This window comes from Globicephala melas, chromosome 12 (assembly GCF_963455315.2).
Source record: "Globicephala melas chromosome 12, mGloMel1.2, whole genome shotgun sequence".
Lineage (NCBI taxonomy): Eukaryota > Metazoa > Chordata > Mammalia > Artiodactyla > Delphinidae > Globicephala > Globicephala melas.
In genome coordinates this window covers 57079941-57099584 of record NC_083325.1, presented here as the reverse complement: position 1 = coordinate 57099584, position 19644 = coordinate 57079941, and the positions used below count along the sequence as shown (strand labels likewise).

At 35.9% G+C, this 19644-nt stretch overlaps 1 long non-coding RNA gene across 1 annotated transcript in view; it reads right to left on the bottom strand.

Moving 5' to 3' along the window:
• LOC132598231 (uncharacterized) overlaps window positions 1-19644 on the bottom strand; it is a 271631-nt gene that overhangs the window by 59736 nt on the left and 192251 nt on the right. The window contains exon 2 of the long non-coding RNA XR_009566213.1: window positions 1330-1433. This is a non-coding gene — a long non-coding RNA (uncharacterized lncRNA). The remainder of the gene's footprint in view (window positions 1-1329; window positions 1434-19644) is intronic.

Here is a 19644-nt window from a genome sequence, read left to right as displayed (position 1 = left end):
ATAAATCACAGCAGTATCCTTTTGACCCACCTCCCAGAGAAATGGAAATAAAAACAAAAATAAACAAATAGGACCTAATGAAACTTAAAAGCTTTTGCACAGCAAAGGAAACCATAAACAAGATGAAACGACAACCCTCAGAATGGGAGAAAATATTTGCAAATGAAGCAACTGGCAAAGGATTCATCTCCAAATTTTACAAGCAGCTCATGCAGCTCAATATCAAAAAAACAAACAATCCAATCCAAAAATGGGCAGAAGACCTAAATAGACATTTCTTCAAAGAAGATATACAGATTACCAACAAACACATGAATGAATGCTCAACATCATTAATCATTAGAGAAATGCAAATCAAAACTACAATGAGGTATCATCTCACACTGGTCAGAATGGCCATCATCAAAAAATCTAGAAACAATAAATGCTGGAGAGGGTGTGGAGAAAAGGGAACCCTCTTGCACTGTTGGTGTGAATGTAAATTGATACAGCCACTATGGAGAACAGTATGGAGGTTCCTTAAAAAACTCAAAATAGAACTAAACTACCATACGACCCAGCAATCCCACTACTGGGCATATACCCTGATAAAACCATAATTCAAAAAGAGTCATGTACCAAAATGTTCATTGCAGCTCTATTTACAATAGCCAGGACATGGAAGCAACCTAAGTGTCCATCATCAGATGAATGGATAAAGAAGATGTGGCACATATATACAATGGAATATTACTCAGCCATAAAAAGAAACGAAATTGAGTTATTTGTAGTGATGTGGATGGCTCTAGAGTCTGTCATACAGAGTGAAATAAGTCAGAAAGAGAAAAACAAATACCATATGCTAACACATATATATGGAATCTGAAAAAAAAAATAAAGGTCATGAAGATAAGGGCAAGACGGGAATAAAGATGCAGACCTACTAGCGAATGGACCTGAGGACACAGGGAGGGGGAAGGGTAAGCTGGGGCAAAGTGAGAGCATGGTAATGTATATATGTCCATATATACTACCAAATGTAAAATAGATAGCTAGTGGGAAGCAGTCGCATAGCACAGGGAGATCACCTCGGTGCTTTGTGACCGCCTGGAGGGGTGGGATAGGGAGGGTGGGAGGGAGGGAGATGCAAGAGGGAAGAGATATGGGGATATATGTATAACTGATTCACTTTGTTATAAAGCAGAAACTAACACACCATTGTAAAGCAATTTTACTCCAATAAAAACGTTAAAAATAAATAAATAAATAAAACTATGTCTTCTATGCATACTTGAAGAGCAAACACAAGTAAGTTTTGGTACTATTGGGGCTAATTCCTCCATAACTTACCTCATACTTTGTAGTCTGTGCAGTGCTGAGAAACTCCAAACTGAGAAGTACATGGGTATTCATAACCCAGATCTGCTGTGGGCTCTAAGAGGATGTCTTCCAACCTGAAAGATGTAAAGAGATATTTCCATTAAGTCTTTTTTTGTTTTTCTGGCCACGCTATGTGGCATGCAGGATCTTAGTTCCCCAACCAGGGACTGAACCCGTGCCCCCTGCAGTGGAAGCTAGGAGTCTTAACCACTGGACAGACAGGAAAGTTTCTCCATTAAGTCTTTATTTCTAAAGTAGAAACATATAAGAAACAGGAAAATTGAGTTTCAGTGACTATAAAAAGGAGAATTTTGATTATTTTCTTTTAATGAAAAACTAATATGTTTCTCATTTCTTATCTTTTTAGGAAACTTTTTAAATGAGTTAGTTAAACGCACTCAAGTATTCAAACATTGTAGTGACTTCAGGCCAAAGCTGTGATGAAAAGAATCATGGCTTCAGTTAAATTACTGAACTAAGGAGCACGAAGCCAAGTGCTCACAAGGGTCCTGCCTGCCTTCTCCTTGCATAGGGGAAGGGCAGGAAGTGGTAGTGTATTTGCAAAAGAGAAAATGAAAACGCTTTTGGAAATGCAGAAAACATGCAAGCCCTAATTAGAAAAGGACTGCATGTTGACAGGTAGGATGACTGACGCTCCAGGTTTGCCCAGGACTGAAAGATTTCCTGAGATGTAGGACGTTCTGTGCTAAAAGCAGATAGTCTCAGGCAAACTGAGGTGACTGGTCACACTATGATGGATTTCAGGGATCATGTTTGGAGGGTGGGGATGTGACAGTGTGGGAGCAGCAGGGCTGGTAGATACTGAAAAAAATACAGGCTTTGGTTTGAGTATCATTGGGTGGGAATTTATTTTTTCATGGCTTTCTTGAGTATAGCGTTTTGGGTTTTTTATTGAGGTATAATTAACATACCATAAAACTCACTATTTAAAGCACACAATTGAGTGGGTTTTAGTAACTCACAGATTATGCAACCATCACAATTCTGGAACTTTTTCATCACCCCCCCCAAATAAACTCTGTATCCATTATCAGTCACCTCCCATTCCCCACTCCCCTCATCCCCTAGCACTTTAAAAGAAGGTGATTAGAAGTTTCTCGTTTAGGAGGAAAGGGTGAGTAATAAGACATATACAGAACCCAGAATATATTGGGGCTTAAGTTACCTTTTAGTGTATCTGATACAGCCACAGAGTGAAAAGGGAAAAATCAACCCAAATCCTTTAAGGAGCAATTTCTTTACCCTCAGATTCCCAAAACCCACTGCTGGTCAGGAAGTAACCTGATGGGAACACTGATGTTATGTAAAGCTTGAGAAAAGTAAACTTGTGGTTATATAATCAATTTTATTAGCTCTCCTTTAGAAGATCTCAATATTTTCCAAGCAGATGATTAGGCTGGGCACAGCCTTATTTTATGTGGCCTCTTTTATAATTAATTAATTAAGGAGTATGCATTTTATTCACCTTTTTCATCAGAAGTGATTGCTCATCATTTAAAAATAATAAATGGGAATATTCTACTCTAAAGAAAAGTTATCAGGAAATTTTTTAATTAGTTGTCTTTTCCCCCACATCAATGTCTGATATCTATTTATTCATGGCTTGGAGAAGCAGAAGTTGAAATTTGAATCTGCCTTAACCAAATTTTGCTAAATATTACCAAACCCTTGCCACTGGCCCTATTTGCTTGCTGTTCCACAGTGATAGATGGAAAGTTCCTAACCATCTGGACTCTGGTAGTCATACAGAAACATAAACAGTAGAAATGTATCAAGGAACATACTGGACAGTTTAACTGCTTATCATCAACTGTTGGCTTAAAAAAAAAGATGCTATGGTCCAGACCTTAACTTGGGAGTTTGTTACCTTGATCACAAGATGGTACCGTCAACCACCACTGGCAGAAACTTCAGTTGTTCATTACAGCCAGTAGGAATAAACTTTCACTGAGCCATTCTCATGCTAGATCCTGCTTGTGACTCACAACACATGTGAAAGATATCTGACCCGTGTTGGTTGGAAGAGCTAAGGCGTTTAGACTATACGTGTGTCGAATATGTGATCTCATCCACATTAGAACCAGGTTCTAAAGAAATGACCTAACCAGGTACAGACTAAACTGGCAAGAAACAAAAGGTGTGCCTTGGTTTGGGAGAGGAGTTTTCACCCAGGGATTCACAAACCTCTCAATGATTTTGGTCTACTGACAGGCTTTAGAAGATCTGTGAACATCCTAAAGCAGTATCTAAAACATTGTACTTTTTTTAAAGAAAGGAGCCGTAGACTCTTATCAGATTCTCAAAATGCTCCACTACCCAAAATAGATTAAAAAGTGGTTACTCTTGAAGAGTATAATTAACATAGTTGATTCTATTCTCTACTATATGATCTGACTCCATAAATAAGGCTTTATGTTTTGCCTGCTCAGAATTATGTCCCAAGTCTGATTCAGTGACAAGTAAATGTCTGTGTTTATATATTTATATATGCATATATACTTCCCTCTTATTGTATACACACTGTATCAGCCAGAATTTGGTCAGAGAAGCAGACAACCTGTGAGTGATTTGGAATAAGGGATTTATTACGGGGATTAGATTTTTATGCAATTGTGGAAACAGAGGGAGAAGTCTAAGTAAAGCTATTGCTTTTGTGTCTGGTGTTGAGGCTGAAGTTGCCAAGCTGGCAGATGTGAAGAAAAGCATAACAGAGCTATAATCAACTGGAATCCACATCTCTCTCAAGTTGCCTTCACCCTTGACAACGCAGGTTACTTGCAGGTGAAGCTGGGATCCCTCACCACATAACTGTTCAAAAATTACATAGAAGTTGAAGAAGGAAATTAATCAGGAGATCCGGCACTTTGGACAACATGCAGGAGACGATGTTGTGGGAGCTGGAGGACTTGGAAGCACCGATGTGGCTCCAAACCAGAAAAGTGAGCCAATGGATCAACAACAATCATACAACCTACGGCAGCTCCTGGCACCCTACACTGATGTTTAGAATGTAGGACTAACCCTCCAAACACATGAATTTTGTGTCTGTGTGGACAATCCTAATCCAATGAGAAAGATAGAAAAGTTCATTCCAACTTGGTTTTGTTGACCCAACCCAATGCCAACAGATACACAGTACTTGACTGAATACAAACATGGGGAAAATGCTTTTACTTGTCAATGCCATAAAATGAAGGTGATAGTCTGTTCCTAATCTATTCTGTTCAGTTATTGTAACCCATGAGTTGCTCACATTGGTGGATGTACTTATTTGAACTTTTAAAAACTGTAACCAATGTTCCATGAAGCAAAGGCCACTGTGGAACCCTCCAATCACAGCATATAAATATGGAAGAATGAGACAGAAGTAGTATCTAAGATTAATAAGTGATTAATATCTATGATAAACAAAGCTATCCAGGATATCAACAAAGGAGAATATTAAACATACTAGAAAAATGGATAGAGAATGTTACATGGCAATCCACAGAAAGAAAAAGCATAATGGTTAATATCTGAGTTTGAAGGAATACTCAAATACATTGATAATCAGAGAAATGTAAATTTAAACAGTAAGATACAGGACTTCCCTGGTGGCACAGTGCAGGGGACACGGGTTCAAGCCCTGTTCTGGGAAGATCCCACGTGACACGGAGCAACTAAGCCCGGGCGCCGCAGCTACTGAGCCTGCGCTCTAGAGCCCGCGAGCCACAACTACTGAGCCCGTGTGCCATAACTACTGAGCCCGCGTGTCTAGAGCCTGTGCTCCACAACAAGAGAAGCCACCGCAATGAGAAGCACACACACTGCAACAAAGAGTAGTCCCCACTCGCTGCAACTAGAGAAAGCCCGCAGGCAGCAACAAAGACCCAACACAGCCAAAAATAAAATAAATTAATTAATTATTTTAAAAAAGTAAGATACTACCTTTACCTCAGGGATTAGTGAATACTAGAATGCCATATGTTGGTGCGGACATCAAGCAGGAGCACTCATGCACTACTGGTAGGGGGTAGACAGCGACAGACATACTGCAAAGCTCCCTAGTGCTTACTTGACTCAAGATTGATGACCCAGCAATGTTATTCCAGGGTTTATGTTAAAAAAGAAATGCTCAGAAAAATCCATTATCACTAGATTATCAAGAGTATTCACTGTTGTGTTTACTCAGGTAGACAGTTGAAGGCAATATATGAGCCCATATCTAGGTAAATAAATAAGAAAAATATAGTGGACATATACTGTAGAATGCTATCCAGCAGTTAGAAGCAAACAAGTAAATGTATTCTCTGTAACATGGATAGGTATTAAAAAGCCAATGTTAAATGAAAAAAAAAGTAAAAATATAATATTTACACATAAATTATAATCTTATAGGTAAAAACAGTAAAATGTAATGATAATTTTAAAAAGGACCATAAAAGTCAAAAGTGCAAGTCAAACACATTAGAGTCACAGGCTGTACGGGGAGGAAAATGGGAGTGAGGAATGAAAATAACAGTGAATCAACCCATAACTAAGGGATGGGCTTTGCACAGAAAGGTAATAACAGTGTGCTGTGAAATAACTCTCTGTCCTTATAGATTGGAAATAAACATACATTCATAGCAAACAAAATTTGGCATAAATGTTTTTTAGAGTATCTAGGCATATAGAGAACTTTATCTGCTACAACTATGTCTCCAAGCTCCGGTACGTCTTTTACCACACCACACAACTCATGAAATTTTCTGGTTTCATGGTTACTCAGCCTCAAAGACAAACTGAGTTTTCAGATAACAGAGAGATTCTGGTTAGATTCCAAAACAGGCATGTTGGAAAATAAAGTGTATATTTTCAATTTTAAAAAGAAAAGGAAAAAAAAAAAGAAAAGACAAGTTAGTTAAATTAGAATTGGTGTAGAAAAATACTAATGGTTTATAATTTTAATTTTAACATCTTGTGGTATGTAATTTTAAAATCATGGCATAAAACTATAGGTAAGACACCCCTAGCAAAGAGAAAATAGGGTAGACAGCAAAGGTGAGAAGAATGGGAACACCCTCGACATCATTCCTTGGAAAACTGATAAGAGTTCTTCTGTTGAGTAGACTGAATACAATGACATTTTTCATTTCCTACAGGACAACGCCATTCTGAGGTATCTGAGCTCCTTCACAGGGTAGAGTTACTACAGGATCTTGTATCTTATGACATAGCTGGCCCTCTATAGCTCTTTATTGCACTGAAAATATTTTAATGGGAAAGGGGGATAATTGGGTAAAATTTAAGATGATACATTTATGACATTTATTGTTTGAATGACATTGTGTTAAGACAGACCTTATTCATATACTAACTTATCAAATGTTAAATGAACATTTACAAAATGTCACATATCCAACTAGACTCCAGATTTTATTAAAAAATTGACATGGTGCCTGTGGTCACTAGAACAATGGCCTCCTCTCCCCACCCCCTCACCCCCACCTCCCATTCCCCTGCCAAAGATGTCCACATCCTACAACATGAACTCTATAAATGTTACCTTACCTGGCAAAGGGACTTTGTGTGTGTGATTAAATTAAGGATTTTTAAAGGGGGAGACAGTCCTGGGTTATCCTGGTGGTTCCAATGTAATTGCAGGAACTTACAAAGGGAGAGGGAGGCAGGATATTCGGGGTAAGAGAAAGAGATGTGACAACAAAAGCAGGATCAGGGTGAGAGAGATTTGAAGATGCTACTGACTGTGAAGATTGAGGAAGAGACCATGAGAAAGGACTTTAGGCAGCCTACAATAGAACTTGGAAAATGCAAGGTCTCCGAAAGGAATGCCACAGAGCCAGTACCTTGATTTTTAGCCCAGTGGGACCCATTTCTGAATTCTCACCTCCAGATCTCTAAGATAGTAAATGTCTTTTTGTTTTAAGCTACTAAATCTGTGGTAATTTGTTAGAGTAGCAACAGGAAATTAATACAGTTCCTCATTTGAGAAATTCTGATGCACTGAGAGAGATTAGCAAGTAAACATTCAGAATACCCAGTATTAAATCAATTGATAGTCATGCACCAGATACTATAAAACTATTTAAACCTTAGGGGACATTTTTAGAAAGCTCCTCTAAGAAGATACATAGGCTGAAATCTGAAGGAGAGTTAGAATTGGCTGGTTAGAAAAAAAAGAAGGAAGGGAGGGAGGGAAGGGGTCAGGAGTAGAGCATTTAAGTCAGCAGCCCAACCGAAATATGACACTTCCAAAACAGCAAAAATCTCAGGAAATTTGGGCCCTGAACCATTCTATCTTCCATCATAACTCTTCCCCCACTCTTTGAGGAATGGAGTATTTTTTTCCCCTGGATTTTAGCAGTGCTGATAAATCTGCCCATTCTGGAAAAGGAACAGTGACAAATAGACAAGCACAATCAAATTATTAAGGAAGAGGCATTCCTTCACTGAAGCTGACAAAGTATCATATATGTTATTATGAAGTCTCAAATAATGGATACCATAAATATGTAAAAGATTTTGCTGAACTGCAATTTTAAATATATTTTTGAAATACATTGTTAATTTTTAGTATGGTTAATCTAAAAACCATGTAATCCACCTTCTGTCGTAACACCATCACTTTTGAGTGAATCTATGCAGAGATATGAGTGAACAATTCCCTGCTGCCCTCATGCCATATTGGGAACCAAGGCAGCCCCATCGTGTAGATTCCCAAAGGGAAAAGCTCTGTAAATTAAAACTATATTGTACGGGCTTTCTTCCAAAACAATGGTGAAATTAAGTTAAAGGGCCTATTTTGATAGGATTTAAAAGTAAAATCACATTGTATTTTGTAGCAATCAAATACATAATTTAAAAAGCTCATTTAAAGGGCTTCTTACTATTCAACACAGTACAGATAGTGTCTTGAGGACGATTAAGGAGCTTTATCACTACATCTCCAGAACTATCACAACATTTCCCACTACTTCAGAATTCAGTGGCGAATTTTTCTCTGGTGACATCCTAATATAGCTTATGTATTTCTTCAGAGTTTAAAGCCCCCCACTACCCCACCAGGGTAACTGGAATCACAGGTAATTGTACCAAATGTTAAGTGAATATATTATTCGAAGATCAATGACAAATGTTATTGAAATCAAAATATCCTGTTTCTAGCATATTCTGTAATATACTAAGTGGTACTAGACTATAGTGATCCATAATGATCAAGAGATTTGTAATTATCTTAGTTATCTCAAACATAGGTTTGAAAGTATTAAAATAATATACTGAATAATATCTTTGCATGGTAACATAAGCTCATCCAACAATAAGCTTAATCAGGAAAACTTCACTTCTTTATACTATTTGTGTATTTATTCTACTCTTCCAGCCTAAATAAAGAAACACTATTTTCTTTTTAAGAATTCCAGTACTCCCAGCCTCATTCTACGAGGCCACCATCACCCAGATACCAAAACCAGACAAAGATATCACAAAAAGAGAAAATTACAGGCCAATAACACAGATGAATATAGACACAAAACTCCACAAAAAAATATAGCAAACAGAATCCAATAACACATTAAAAAGATCATACACCATGATCCAGTGGGATTTATCCCAGGGATGCAAGGATTCTTCAATATATGCAAATCAATCAATGTGATACACCACGTCAACAAACTGAACGATAAAAACCATATGATCATCTCAATACATGCAGAAAAAGCTTCTGACAAAATTCAATACCCATTTATGATAAAAACTATCCAGAAAGTAGGCATAGAGGGAATCTACCTCAACACAATAAAGGCCATATATGACAAACCCACAGCAAACATCATTCTCAACAGCAAAAAACTGAAAGCATTTCCTCTAAGGTCAGGAACAAGACAATGATGTCCTCTCTTACCACTTTTATTCACATAGTTTTGGAAGTTCTAGCCGTGGCAATCAGAGAAGAAAAAGAAATAAAAGGAGTCCAAATTGGAAAGGAAGAAAGTAAAACTGTCACTGTTTGCAGATGAGATGATTCTATACATAGAAAATCCTAAAGATGCTACCAGAAAACTACTAGAGCTAATCAATGAATTGGATAAAGTTGCAGGATACAAAATTAATACAAAGAAATATGTTTCATTCCTATACACTAACAGCAAAAGATCAGAAAGAGATAATAAAGAAACTATCCCATTTACCATTGCACCAAAAGAATAAAATACCTAGGAATAAACCTACCTCAGGAGGCAAAAGACCTTTACTCAGAAAACTATAAGATACTGATGAAAGAAATTAAAGATGACACAAACAGATGGAGAGATATACCATGCTCTTGGATTAGAAGAATCAACATTGTGAAAATGACAATACTACCCAAAGCAATCTACAGATTCAATGCAATCCCTATCACATAACCAAAGGCACTTTTCACAGAATTAGAACAAAAAATTCTACAATCTGTATGGAAACTCAAAAGACTCTGAATAGCCAAAGCAATCTTGAGAAAGAAAAATGGAGCTGGAGGAATCAGGCTCCCAGATTTCAGACTATACTACAAAGCTACAGTAGTCAAGGCAGTATGGTACTGGCACAAAAACAGAACTACAGATCAATGGAACAGGACAGAAAGCCCAGAGATAAACCCACGCACATATGGTCACCTTATCTTTGATAAAGGAGGCAAGAGTAGACAATGGAGAAAAGACAGTCTCTTCAATAAGTGGTGCTGGGCAAACTGGACAGCTGCATGTAAAACACTGAAATTAGAACACTCCCTAACACCATACACAAAAATAAACTCAAAATGGATTAAAGACCTAAATGTAAGGCCAGACACTATCAAACTCTTAGAGGAAAATATAGGCAGAACACTCTATGACATAAATCACAGCAAGATCCTTTTTGGCCCACCTCCTAGAGAAATGGAAATAAAAATATAAATAAACAAATGGGACCTAATGAAACTTAAAAGCTTTTGCACAGCAAAGGAAAACATAAACAAGATGAAACGACAACCCTCAGAATGGGAGAAAATATTTGCAAATGAAGCAACTGGCAAAGGATTAATCTCCAAAATTTGCAAGTAGCTCAATATCATAAAAACAAACAACCCAATCCAACAATGGGCAGAAGACCTAAATAGACATTTCTCCAAAGAAGATAGAGACTGTCAACAAACACATGAAAGAATGCTCAACATCGCTAATCATTAGAGAAATGCAAATCAAAACTACAATGAGGTATCATCTCACACTGGTCAGAATGGCCATCATCAAAAAATCTACAAACAATAAATGCTGGTGAGGGTGTGGAGAAAAAGGAACCCTCTTACACTGTTGGTGGGAATGTAAATTGATACAGCCACTATGGATAACAGTATGGAGGTCGCTTAATAAACTAAAAATAGAACTACCATACAACCCAGCAATCCCACTACTGGGCATATACTCTGAGAAAACCGTAATTCAAAAAGAGTCATGTACCACAATGTTCATTGCAGCTCTATTTACAATAGCCAGGACGTGGAAGCAACCTAAGTGCCCATCAACAGAAGAATGGATAAAGAAGATGTGGTACATATATACAATGGAATATTACTCAGCCATAAAAAGAAACGAAATTGAGTTATTTGTAGTGAGGTGGATGGACCTACAGTCTGTCATACAGAGTGAAGTAAATCAGAAAGAGAAAAAGAAATATCATATAATATCACTTATATGTGGAATCTACAAAAACGATACAGATGAATTTATTTGCAAAGCAGAAACAGACACACAGACATAGAGAATGGAGATATGGATACTGGGGGAGGATGGAAGGGGGGTGGGATGAATTGGGAGAATGGGACTGACATATATCCACTACTATATTTAGAATAGATAACTAATGAGAATCTACTGTGTAGCACAGGGATCTCTACTCAATGCTCTGTGGTGAACTAAATGGGAAGGAAATTCAAAAAGAGGGGATATACATAGTCGTATAGTTGATTCACTTTGCTGTACAGCAGAAAGTAACAACACTGTAAAACAACTATACCCCAATAAAAAGTAATTAAAAAAAATCCAGTACTTCTGGTATATTTCCCAACTATTTATAAAAGGCACAACCACAATCAGCTTGTAAGAATATCACTTAGTTGTATTACATAGACGGTTTGGTAATTAATCATTCATTAAATAAAATATAGTCTTTTAAAGATTCCCAAAGGCCTAATATGAAGCAAACTTTTTTTAAGTTGAAAAAAAGTAATTTTCCCTCTATTTTAGAGTGTTCCAGGAAAGCTTTTTCAGTTGAAAACTGAACTGTGTAATAACACAATATCAAAAAGAACATTGCCACAGTGGGCTATTGATTTCTATTAAAAGACTTCTTACGATGTCTTCTCAGAGGACCTTGTCTTCTACAACTGTATAATTTCAGCCCCCAATATGTCCTTTCAGTAGGGACAATAATGACCATTGTGGTTTTATTGATACTCTGGTAATTATTCTTCCCTTGAAGATTTTTTATTCACCTGACTCTTAAAGAGACCTAATGGTTTGGACAGCAGTTTGGAGAACCAGGAGTTCTGTTGCTGTTGCTACCATTTTTGGTTTTTTAAAAAGAGTTTTGCATTGATTAGAATTAGTTGCATTAGTTAGAATTTCCAATCTTTATGTAGAGGAATATCTTTATGCTGCTGTACTTGGATTTGTCTTTAATTTTCAAAGTCAACAGATAAAGTCTCTCTCTGCTGGCCTGAAAATTGAGTACCATATATAACATCAGACATAGAGATATCTTTTTTTTTTTTTTTGCGGTACGCGGGCCTCTCACTGTTGTGGCCTCTCCCGTTGCGGAGCACAGGCTCCAGACGCGCAGGCTAAGCGGCCATGGCTCACGGGCCCAGCCCCTCTGAGGCATGTGGGATCTTCCCAGACCGGGGCACGAACCCGCGTCCCCTGCATCGGCAGGCGGACTCTCAACCACTGCGCCATCAGGGAAGTCCTAGAGATATCCTTTGTGTGTGGCTAGCTGGCATCACTTACTAACAATAAAGAGTATAATATTACATTATAGATGAATCTAGTAAAGTCATTTTACTTTACAGGTTAACATATTCATATAAATGAGAAAAATATAAGGAGAAATATTTTATGTAAATCTTGAAAGTAAACTTTTTCAGAACAACTAAACCATTTGGTCGTACCCTCTGCTCCACAATGATGACTCTCAAAGACATCTGATGCTTTATAAATAATAAATATTGAAGTTATCAAATAACACCCAGGACTTTCTGAAACCGAATAAATTTCCTACTGTCACACGCAATCAAAGTTCCTTGAACTCTCATGTTTTCGTGCATTCATTGCATTCCACTGTGTTAATAATTATTTTTATAGCAATTTCATAGCTATGTTGTATTTGGCTTAGAAGTGTCCAGAATTTTACAGGAATAAGAAATATTTCAAAATTAAAAGGTCAGCTTCTATAACTCTAAAAGGTTTTAAATCTTAACATACTGGATCTCTTCTAATGTCAAAATGTTACTTACAACATTCCACATTGACACAGGATATTCCTTCCTAGATTCCCTTCATGAATTGACTAATGTAATTGTCACTTAAATGAACACCATTCTTCAGGTAGTTTTCTCATAATTGATTTTCCCTCAATATCAATGTTAACATCAATGTCTTCCTTTTAGAATTTCCCAAAGTTTGAAGCTTAGAAAGTAGGCATGAATTCAATGGAGAGAAAGAAGTGGCAGCACATCTCTACCATGACACTAGTTCTCAAATGCAGTGTTGCAGCATCATGGTTTTGGCATAAACTGTAAGGAATTTTACTAGCAATAAAGTACTGAAAAGATGTCGGTCCTTCCGGCTGACACAGTTTCTTCATTTACAGCGGCTTTCTACCCTGTGACATTTAAAGAAATCTTGAGAATTGCTCAGGACCTCTACCATCATGTGGAATATCAGTATATAGAGTCACCTAGGAATAGGATTTGGAATCAGCTCAAAAGGTGAAAATCATGGTCAGAATGAGTCTTCACAATCATTTAAGCAAGCATCTTGTGGGAGATACATATTTCTAATGAACTCTGACAAGCCATGTTTTCTCCTGCACTGGATCACAGAGGTTTTTTTCTTCAAATGAACGGTAGATGAGGTGGTTGGCTTGCATTTAGAATCTGTCTGATATTTTAAAAATCTATGTATTTTGAAGAACTAGAGCCACTCTTCAGCCTGACAAGATGTTGATACTTCCAGAGGCAAAACTGAGACTAACAGGAGGAAAGCTAGATTTCCCATCCCACAGTCATCCCCAGGGCACACTCTGTTTAAGCATAACTGCTGGCTGAATCTACTAGGGTATTTAACTTATTACTCCTTCCTTTGTGTTTCTGTCCCTTGAGTTAATTTCACTTAAGTAAATGCCTTGTGATGCAACTGCATTTCTGATTGTCAATATGTATCAGTTTATGCCCCATATTCAAGAGGCAACTCCTCCTTTGCTTTTACCAAGATCTCCTTTGAAAACAACATGTATAAGGCATTTGCCTGAGGATTGAGTGTACTCTTCAGAGATCCTCAGAAGGTGAACACTGTCAAGGCAGATCACTGTATACACCTTGACCTCTGGTGGCACCAGGTATTTTAAGTCAGTGAGGATAAGTTCAATTTGCATTTACCAGTAACACATTTCACTTTTCATGGCACAGAGTAATCTTTTTGTGAAAATTATGTCTTTTCTCTATCTCTAATCATCTCTTCAGTTAGAAGAGAGAGGAAGAGTATATAATTAGGTTTAGGAAGCATTCCCCTGATATAGCTGTCACAGAAATGTTACAGCTACTTTGCAATATTTTTAATACTCATTGCTCAAAATTGCAACAAACTTCTTTTTCCTGCTTTATTTTTTTAACATTTTCACTTTCCAAAGTTCTCAAGACCAAGGCCATTGGCCCTGCCTCTACATTATAATGTGAATGCACTATCCATTGCCTTTGCCAGTCAAGGGGTACCTTTCTTTCCAAACAACATCCTGCACTTGATTGTCTGTATTTACTTCCAGAGATAAAGAATATTGTCTAAATTGATGTCCATAATGACTAAAAAGTTAAATGAAGTAAAAACTCTACAAATAACAAATGCTGGAGAGGATGTGGAAAAAGGGAATCCTCCTACACTGTTGATGGGAACGTAAGCTGACACAGCCACTACGGAAAACAGTATGGAGGTTCCTCAGAAATCTAAAAATAGAATTACCATATAATCCAGCAATCCCACTCCTGGGCATATATCTGGACAAAATTCTAATTAAAAAAGATACATGCACCCCTATGTTCATAGCAGCACTATTCACAATAGCCAAGACATGGAAACAACCTAAGTGTCCACTGACAGATGAATGGATAAAGAAGATGTGGTACATATATACAATGGAATACTACTCAGCCAAAAAAAGAATGAAATAAGGCCATTTGCAGAGACGTGAATGCAACTAGAGATTATTATACTAAGTGAAGTAAGTCAGAAAGAGAAAGACAAATACCATATGATATTACTTATATGTGGAATCTAAAATATGACACAAATGAACCTATTGACGAAACAGACTCAAGGACATAGAGAACAGACTTGTGGTTGCCAAGGGGAGAGGGTTGGGGAAGGGATGGAGTGGGAAGTTGGGGTTAGCAGATGTAAGCTATTATATATAGAATGGATAAACAACAAGGTCCTACTGTATAGCACAGAGAAATATATTCAATATCCTATGATAAACCATAAAAAAAGAATGTATATATACATGTATAACTGAATCACTTTGCTGTACAGCAGAAATTAACACAACATTGTAAATCAACTATACTTCAATTAAAAAAAAAGTGAAGTTAAGAATGAATGAATTTCTTTCCTTATGAGACATAGTAAGAGTATCAGCAAGAATGAAGAACTTAGGTGCCCGGCAGCCCAAAAGGGACTGTGGAAGATGGAATAGATATTAAGAGAATAAGACACAAAGTAAGGTAGAGATAATATAGCCAAGTACTTCTTTCATAAAGTGAAATGATAACTTCTACACAGAAATCCTGTCTTCCCTGAACATTGCATTTCAGGAATGCTTCATTAAAAAGTTGTTTTTACCAGAAATTGGCACACTGGGAACTGATTATTATAGTGGAACATATTTGTCTTTGGTAAAAAGTAATGCCCTTACAAAAGTAATGGGGTAATTTGAACTGATAGGGAAGTATTTTTCTTTTCAATTAAAATTAACTTTTTTTAATACAGCGGTTAAAGTCTGTATTTTCCTTATAGACTTCCTGTATTTTGAAACATATGAGCTGAAAATGTAAAGCTGTTGGTAACTAAGGGTAAAGAACAAGTAAATGTAACCAAAGGCTATCTAGGGCTGTTTTAATAAATTAGAACTAATATTTTTTACAAAAAATATTGTGCCTTCTGAAAGTGCACACATCATACCTCATATCATGTTGAAAGATCATCGACTCTGTGAGAACAGTACGTTTACAGCCACAAAGATTGAATTCTGTCCTTTACAAACTTTGGTTCTGATTTCAATGTTCTCTATACTTATTTCCATATATAACAAAGATGATTACATGTCAGTGATAAATAAGACAAAAGCTGAGTTTAAGTTTCAGAAATAAGAGCTGTACTTGCTACTGCTTGGAAATATTAAAACGTAAACCTCTATTCTTAGTGTTGTGAAAACCACAATTCATATTACTGCAGATTAACATCTCAAATCTATTTCTGTTTCTATATATATATATATATACACACACACACACATATATGTACACACACACACACATATATATATATATATATATCTCAAAAGACTACCGTGGAGCTTAAACTTTTGTCCCTCTACAGTCTTCAGAATTGAAATCATATAGGAGTTAGTGAAGGCATATTTCTGAATCAATTCACCAACACCATTTCTTTATAGCAGTAATGCTATAAGCATTTGCAATACTGACCGAATTCTAAGAAAATCTCCAAATCAGATTAAGTTGGGACATGCTATCATTGAAGAGTAAACAAAATTCTTAAGCCCTAAAGTTAGAGAATCTTTTCTTTGGAGATCTAATAATTTAGAAACCTTTCAATCTAGAGTTTTGCAGACTGTGGACTTGTTTCCTGCCTGTTTAAAAAAAAAGTTTTTGTTCAAAAACATTTGACTTTTCAGTGTCATTTCTGACAACACATATTTTGTTTTTGTTTCGGGTTTCGGGTCTGTTTTTGTTTCTCCTGTGACTGGTTTCCATATCCCTATACTCTTGACTATTGTCACATATTTCTTTACAACAGAAGAGGTAAAAACACCCAACATCACAGTTACTGGAACCTTTGCTTTATTTCTGAAGTCAGCTAATACATCCTTTATCTCAACTGTGTCAATCTGTCAGCTGGTGCTGACTCCCTCAGGTACATGGATTCCTGAGTAAGCTTGACAATTTCAAGACTCTTAAAAAGCAATTATTCTAATGCATTCTATGAAGATCTCTAGTCACAGACACTGACAAGGTTGAGTAATGTACAATAACTATGTTATATTTGTTAGTATTGTACAAAATTCACATCAGTCAAGCATATTTCTTTGAGTTATTTCATATAAAACTTTTGACTTTATAGGTCAACTACTGTTTCCCTTTTCAGGAAATTTGCTGTTTGAATTGTCCCATCTATGGTCAAAGGGTTTTGAGCAACATTAAGTTTAATGTAGTCATGTCTCAAACCTCATCATATTGACAATTCTAGGCAAAGTTTTACTACCTTTCTTTGTGCCTCTTCCTCTGAATAAAAATTAGAATATTATTTGGTTGTAAAAATCCCTTTAAAGTTTGGTAATTCATACCACAAGGACATTGACACTAAATATAATAAACAGAACTGCATGTGCTTTTAAGAATTACTCATAATTAATTTTGTTCTTTTCTGTTCAATGCTTCTCGTCTTATTCCGCAACTACAAAAACAATATTCTGGATGGGTTTGCTTTTGTTTGTAACAATTTTAAAATAATTTATTAGTATTTGGTGAAAAGAGCAGTTTCTGGTATATTATAAAAAAAAAAGGAATCCTCAAGATGGGCTTTAGTAGTATCATTGCAATATTTCAGGAGGAAAAGAAAACCTTATGACCTAAATGCCTGAAATGTGCTTTTAATGTGAAATAAGGTGGATAATTAGTGCAAATGATAAGGCACGCCACTTCTCTTAGGAAAAAGACACCTTCCTTTCAGAGGGTGAGGTATTTTTTTTACACTGTTTATATTCATATACTAGATAAGGACAACATTTTTTATCACAGGTGTGTGTGTGAATTTGCATAAATTGTGGGATGAAATACCAAAATCATTTTTTGATTAAGTGAAAAGTAGAACATACTGGAATTGATGTTGAGTATATAATTATCATGTTTACCACATTTTTGGTGACATGAAGCAAACAGCTATGTTTAGACCTACATCTGTTTCAAATAACACAAAACAGTGTTGTTGCTCAAAATATTTTTTAGGAGCACACCAAATTCTGAAGAACGTAACTGTTTCTTAGATTTCTCAATGCAGCCATCTATCTCAGGTATGATCTGCCATTCTGACTTAAAACAAAAAAACAAACAAACAAAAAACTTTAAAATCTAACATATCTTTGTCTTTCTCAGGAGTGACCTACTTCCACTAGGAAAAAACTCTTCTGTCTTCATGCTTTCCCAAGCATGATAACTAATGACATGAGTAGTTATTGTTATTTTTGTTACTATTATTACTTCATCTTCTAGGAAAAGAAAAATTCATTACATTTCCAATTGCTTTATTTTCATCATTAGGATAATTCCAAACCTCATTTTATGATTCTCTGCTTTAAATGTCAATTAGAAACTTGACTATGCTTGCTACATGAATACGATTATTGTGAATTCTAATTCTAATCACATTCATGACCAACGTCATTTTAGGGTTAGTTGCCATCTCCATTGTCCTAGGAAAGGTTTTACTAATTAACCATAGATAGACTTGGACTCCTTTTCATTCTCAAGAGGCTTCTTGGAGGCATGCACCTTTGCAATTTTCTTTATCTTTCAAAGTAACTGGAGATTGCGTCAACTTCATTCAAGAAAATACACGAAAGTTAATGGAATTGTAAACTCAGTGTACAAATGAAATGTAACCCATCACTATAACAAGACACTTATTTTGAACCTCGTTTTTTTTTTTAAGTTTTCCAAAATTCTTTATAAGATATCAAGCTTTCCTAATTTGTATACTTTTAGGAACCAGAGAAGCCATAAGCCAGCCCTTGGACAAAAAGTTCACCTTTATATAAAAGTAAAAATAATCAGACATACTTCTCTATTCATTGGATAATTTTTTCATATTTGTATATTCTTTTCAAATCACATTCTTCCTAATTTCCCAAATATTTTGATGAACTGTAACTCTTCAAATTAATAAAAGCATCTATATGTACCTGTTAGGTCACACCATCTACTCTATCTGTAGTTTAGGGGTTAGGGGTATGGAACAAGATCCCTCTCTTACATTCCCTTTTGAAAAATATTAATTTAATGTTTATAAATTTGATATAACTGTATAAAGAGCTTACAAAATGAGAACCATATCATTATTGCTAAATGTTGGTTAAATTCAAATTAATAGTTATAAAACAGGTGGAAGGGAAAAAGGTTATTAACACTACAATGGACAGCTCTATACCCACAACACTGCTTTAAATAGAGGGTATTGCCCTCACCTATGAAAAATTCTAAATGTGGTTGGATTCAATTTGCCAATATTTTATTTAGAATTTTTCTCATCTATATTCAGTGTGTTTGATCAGTAATTTTCATTCTTCTTCTGTCTTTGATAGATTTTTGTGCCTAAGTTTTGCTAGCATTATAAAATGTGTTGAGTAGTATTTTTTGCTATTCTTTGCAATATTTTGTGAATGACTGAAGTTGTTTGTTCCTTGAATGATTGGCGAACTTGCATATAAAGCTATCTGTATGCAAAGTTATGTTTGTAGGGTGGTATTTAACTACTGATACAATTCTATCTTTGATTTGGGAATTATTTGGATTTTCTTTTATCTTATCTTTTTTATCTTTTGATGAACTATATTTTTCTAGGGATTTGCCATTTCATCTAAAGCTTTCAAATATGTTGGCATAAAGTCCTTAATACTATGCTTATTATCCTTTTTCTAATTTTTACATCACCTCTAGTTATGTCTACTTTTTTACTTCTAACATTTTATTGACCTCTTTTTTGT